Here is a 5,839-nt window from a genome sequence, read left to right on the forward strand (position 1 = left end):
GCATCTTGCAAAGGTGCCTGCATCCTCTCCGGCTGCCTCTCCCCTGAGTCTCCAGAGTGTGGGACTCTCCCCTGAGGGCAGAGCCGTCCCCTAATCACAGCCTCCACCCCCCACACCGGGGAAGGGCCCAGCGAGCATGAGGCCCAGCAAGGGGCCGTCGCTGCCTTTGACACGGCTTCTCCTGAGGAGGGAGAGGCAGGCCCCTCTGAGAGGCTGTGACATTGTGACATGAAGGTGGGGGCGTCTCCGATCGGCACACACGGCCCCTCCCACAGTCGGACGCGGAGGGGGCGTCAGGCTCACGATGACCTGGGACGTGCAGGCAGACTCCTCCCGGGCGAGTGGCGCCCACGGCCGGGGCAGGATGGTCGTGAGGGTTGGGTTGGTGTTTGTAAGCTGCCAGGAGACAGTCGGGCACAGGCTGTGGGAGGGTTGGGGCCAAAGGACGTGCCAGGCGAGGAGCACCGGGCACGTGGCGCCCGTGTTGGAAAGATGATGGCGCCGTGGACAACAAGCAAACACCCGCTGCAGCCAGGGAAGGAGGAAGGAGGCGAAGTTCCCCCACTTCCCACCGTCTCCCTTCATCCTCCAGGAAACCGTGGACGCAGCCTGATGGCTCATTGCAGGGTCCGCTGGGCGGCTACGGGCTGCCCGCCAGCCTGGCAAGCTTTGTTTCTGGGTGTGTCTGTGGGCGTCGGGGGCAGAGGTTAGCTTTGGACCAGGGGACGCAGCGAGGGAGATGCCCTCAGCGGTGCGGGTGGCGCCAGCCAGACCCTGAGAGTCTGAGAACGTGAAGGCGAGGAAGGGACGCGCTTGCTCCTGGAGCAGAGGCCTCCGTCCCCTCTCCCAGGCTCAGGCCGGGATCTGCACCGTTAGCCCCTGGTCCGCAGGCCTTGGGCTTGGACTGAATTGCTGCTCCCTTTCTTCTTCCGCTTGCACGGGGCAGACCCTGGGACTCCTGGGCCTCGTAACCATGGGAGCCACGTCCTAGAATAAATCTCTCTCTCTCTCTCTCTCTCTCTCCCCCTCCCTCCCACTGGTTTCCTCTTTGGAGAGCCCTGACCATGCAGGTAGGCCTTCCATTCCCATCTGACCGGTGAGAAGATCAGGCCTCGGAGAATGAGTGGGAGTGGAGGTGGGGTTGGGGCTCCCGCGCCCTTGGCCGCAGGGTCTGGACGCTCTGATGCCCGCAAGGTCAGAGCGGCAGGATTTGGCTCCTACGCTGTCGTCGCGTCTCTGCCATCTTCAAGGACGGGCAGCATGTCCCTCTCAGGTGGACATCATGGTTGGCCGCTGAGGGAGCACAGGCCCTCCATTCTGTGACTGGGAAAAGGAACGAGTCACAGGACTTTGATATGAACCCGAGAAAGGAAGGGGGGGGGGACCGTCCCAGGCTCCATTCTGAGCTCCACCCAGGCCAGTGACGCCCCTTCCCCCACAAAGGAGGGGTCTCCGACCAGCTTTCCGGGGTCGTTCCCGTCCCTGTCCAGGCCCGAGGCGGGAGGCTCGCTGCAGCCAGCAGGACGGGCTGCACGGGACCTTCTGCAGCCGCAGACACGTCGCACTCTGTTCCCTGGGCTGTGACTCCTGGTCCATGTTCTTGCTCCCTCCGTCGTCTCTGTGTGTCGCGTGTTGTCTGTGTGTCGCAAACTGACGGCACCATCAGACCCCAGGGGTGCCCAGCCCCTGCTGAATCACGAAGGGGCGGGAACGAATAAAGGAGAAGGGGAGAGGGCACAGGGGGCGGGGCACGCTGCCGTTGCAGAGGGCAAGGCACTCTGTGGCACCTAGCTTCAGAGATGCCATCGCGGGAGGGGAGCGGGCACCTGCCATTCAGTCCCCCAGCCACCAGGTGGCAAACTGCCTTTCCCAGGGTTCCCTTGGAGGGGTGCAGGTGCCACCCAATGCCAGGGCCCCTCTGCCACCCTTCCCTGTCCCTGACCTACACCCTCTGCCTGGGCACGTTCAAGGTCAATGCTGACAGCCCACGCCCTGGGCAGGTAAATCTCAGAAGCAGAGGCCCCGTGGGACACGTCGATGCCATTCTCTGTGCAAACACCAGGGCCCAGCAGTTCTCTAAGAGCCGGAGACCCAGGGCTCTGCTCTGAAGCGCTCCGTCACCCCCACGTCCTCCTGCACGGCGCGGGCTTCTGCCTTGAACCCCCGCCCCCGCTCGGATCTCGGCACTGGGGTGTCACTTGCCCCCACCCTTCAAGCCCCGAGCTCCTCTGTGCTGCTCGCCTGCCCTCTGTGCCCCATAAGCCTGGCAGGAGGAAGGAAAGGCAAAGAAAGGCCCCATGGCTCTGATCCCTGAGATGTTTTCTTCCTTCTCTGGCCAGAGGGGAAGAGTCAGTCTGCCCGCTTGGCCTGCAGTTAACTCTCTCACCAGCTGTTGCGGCTGGCGCCAGCCTTGGTGAGTTTGGCTGCTCCCCCACTCAGCTGAGCTGCCCTGGGCCTGGCTTCGTTAGAAGCCATGTGGCCTCCTCGCTGGCACCGTCGCTGGCACCGTCGCAGTCCCCAGAGCCTCCTGGAGGGCATCGCCTGCCCCCGATGGAGTGGCCAGAAGGAGGCTTCCTTTTCCTCGTTCAGAGGCAGCCCCTTCCCGCGCCTCCTGGCTCGTCCTGTCTCAGATGCGTCTCCAGTGCCGCCTCGCCTTCAGGCGGGGCCGTCCTGCTTTTGCAGGACGCGGTCTTCCTTTCCACCGGAGCCGGCCCCCGACCAGCATCTGCGGGGTCGCTGTTCTCGGGACGGCTGCCCAGGATGCGGCCTTCCTCCTGCAGGGTCTGTGCAGCATCATGAGCAGACGGGTGCGTCCTGGAGTTCCTGGCAAACGGAGGAGCACGAGGGTCCCAGCAGGTGCTCCGGAGAGCACCAGGCCCACGCAGGCCGCCTGTGGAGGCTCCTTAGATTCCGAGGGCCTGACCCCTGGAGGGGAGGCGGCTTTTTGATAACATTAACGGGCCAACAGAGGTCTGAGCTGGATCCTCTGGCTTCGTTGGTGGGTACCACGTGGAAGGGTGTGGAACGTGGGGAAGGAAACTGGCGCGTACTTACCACCCGCCACGGATTCGTGAAGAGCCCTCACTGTGACCTTCTGAGTATCCAGGTCCCTCTGAAGACATGAAACTTCAGGCCTAAGAGCAAGGAACTTTCCAACGTTACCCAGATAACAGAGGTTCCAGCCGGATAAAAGTGTAGGTCCTGATTCAAACCTTGCACGACTAGAAAGCAGTATATTTCTTTCCTAAGTTAACTTAAACTTTTCTGGTTATATAAGGAAAACTTGCTTAATGTAGAAAATTTGAAAAATGTAGAGTCCCCAAATCACCCTTAGCCTATTCCTTAGCAAGAATCACTGTTAGCATTTTGATATATTTTCTTCCTCTGATGGTTTCCCAAGGTAATTAATGAGTTTGTCAGGCAGATGGATGGATAGGTAGGTGGACTATAATATATTTACTCATTTTTCTTTTAGAAATGGAGGGTTTATTTTTCCACAGGTAACTGTTCACAGTCACCACGACGTCACTGACTGTCGTCCCTGTGCTGTCTTCACGTCTCCCTGCCTGTCCTGTGGCTGCCAGTGTGCACTTCCTCAGGTTAACTTAGCGCCTTCAATGCCCTCAGGAATTTTGAGATGTATTTTGAGTCCCTTCGTCTGCATAGAGGATGAAGCGTTCTTCAGACTAATTTTGTGTCTTTGAGGGTAGTTAGTAAGTGTCCCTTGGACGGATTACTGAAATATTTCCTCCTCTCCATGTAGCCACATCTCGCCACTTCCCAGGGGCAGACCACGCCCCTTCCGCCCGGCTCTGCCCTGAGCCGGGTGCCCCGAGGCCCTTGGCCTCCTCTGCAGTTTCATTTTCCCCTTCAGTCTCCCTCGGCACAAATCGGCCACAGGCCCTTGCATCTCCGCCTGTTTGCTTTTCCCCATTTCCACCAGCGTCACTGCGTGCGCACCACTCCGTTCCTTCCACGCAGCCATGGACCAGCCCCTTCTGTGTGAGGCTGTCACTGTGTGTGGTTTCACCGTCTGTGCACTCACACTGGGATATGGCGTCGCTCTGGGGAAGGGGAGGAGGAGACCGAGGTTTGCGCACACGCAGAGTGTTGGAGCTGATGCACTGGCCTGTGGCTAAGTTTTCAAGAACTTTGTAAGTTGGATGTGAAACGCAGCCACTGTTAAACCCTCAGTGTGCCCCTGTGCATCGTGCCCACTTGGCACCCGGTGACATCGGGCTGGGCACTTGATCTTGGCCACCGTTGGAGTGTTTATGCCACAGGAATTGGCAAACACTAGAGATGGAATCTGATTGATTGCTCTGTCAAGTGACGAGGCTTTAGAACAGCGGTTCTCAACCTGTGGGTCACGACCCCTTTGGGGGTCGAACGACCCTTTCACAGGAGTCGCCTAAGACCATCGGAAAACACATATATAATTACATATTGTTTTTGTGATTAATCACGATGCTTTAATTATGTTCAATTTGTAACAATGAAAATCCATCCTGCATATCAGATATTTACATGACGATTCATAACAGTAGCAACATTACAGTTATGAAGTAGCAACGAAAATAATTTTATGATTGGGGGTCACCACCACATGAGGAGCTGTATGAAAGGGTCGCGGCGTTAGGAAGGCTGAGAACCACTGCTCTAGAAGGATGGAGACAGTGTTGCAGATTCCACATGAGTGTGTGGCAGCGACTGCCTGTGAGCAGCACAGCCACGGAGAGGAAGGGTGTCCGGGTTGGAGTGCGGTATCCAGCCCGTCCCTCGCGCCGTGGAGCAAGGGGGGAGGTTCTCACACGCAGCGAGAAGCTGGACGAACGCAATTGGTGTGAGAGTGGGAAGCAGTGTGACGATAGGTCACGTCTCAGACTGAATGGTCATTTAACGGGGAAAGAGCTATCAGACAGGGATGCAACTCCACTTTCAAATCGTGGTTGAATTACAACAGTAGATTGGCTACAGGCACAAGAGCTTGGCAAAAGTCAATGAGTGCGTTCTGTAAGAATCGGCTGAATGTGCAGAGTCTGCAGGAAAGAGCATTGTGTGTTTTATTGCTATGTGTGAATTACGTGCTATACATTCTTTATATGGGTACATTTTGTAATGAAATTACGTCCATGTACATATACCAACATTCATTGTTATTATTATTGTTATTATTTCGTGGGTCTGTTAAACACTCAGTCTGCATGGCCAGACGCCCTCACAGTGACCTTTGAACCCGGGGATGGAGAGCCCGGGCATCGCCACACCCGCCCTGCAGCCGCACCCCTGCCCAGGACCCGGGAAACAGCAGCACAGGCTACCGGGGGCCCTTGAAAAAGACCCCGTCTCTGTTCTGTCTGTAAATGACCCAGACGGGCTTTCTTTTACTTCTAAACGTGAACAGCACACACATCAAATCTTCTTCAGAAGAAACCTGGCCATGAAGGCGTGGGCCTCACGACTCATAGGAGCGGCCTTCCGTGGACCCCAGACACACAGACCTCAGCCCAGGAGCCCCCGCCTCCCGTCCTCACTGGCACCTTCTTCCCCACAGAAACCCCAGAGAGGGAGCCTCATCCTAGAACAAGAGAGACCGCAGGAAAAAGATGCACATTTTCTATAAAAAACTAATCTTTGGGACTCATGAAAGCCATGCTCAGCCTACACACCGCCCCGCCCACTCGCCCTCCCTGGCCGGCCGTGACCTCAGGGAGAGGGTTCTGTTCAGAACGGCGCTCCTGTGCCCAGTTTGGGAAATTTAATGTTGGTTTCTCCGGAGTAAAATGCGGGGGCAGGAAGCCGACCGGGGAGCTGCTGCGGCGTCTCCCCCCACCCCCCA

This window comes from Myotis brandtii, unplaced genomic scaffold (assembly GCF_000412655.1).
Source record: "Myotis brandtii unplaced genomic scaffold, ASM41265v1 scaffold247, whole genome shotgun sequence".
Lineage (NCBI taxonomy): Eukaryota > Metazoa > Chordata > Mammalia > Chiroptera > Vespertilionidae > Myotis > Myotis brandtii.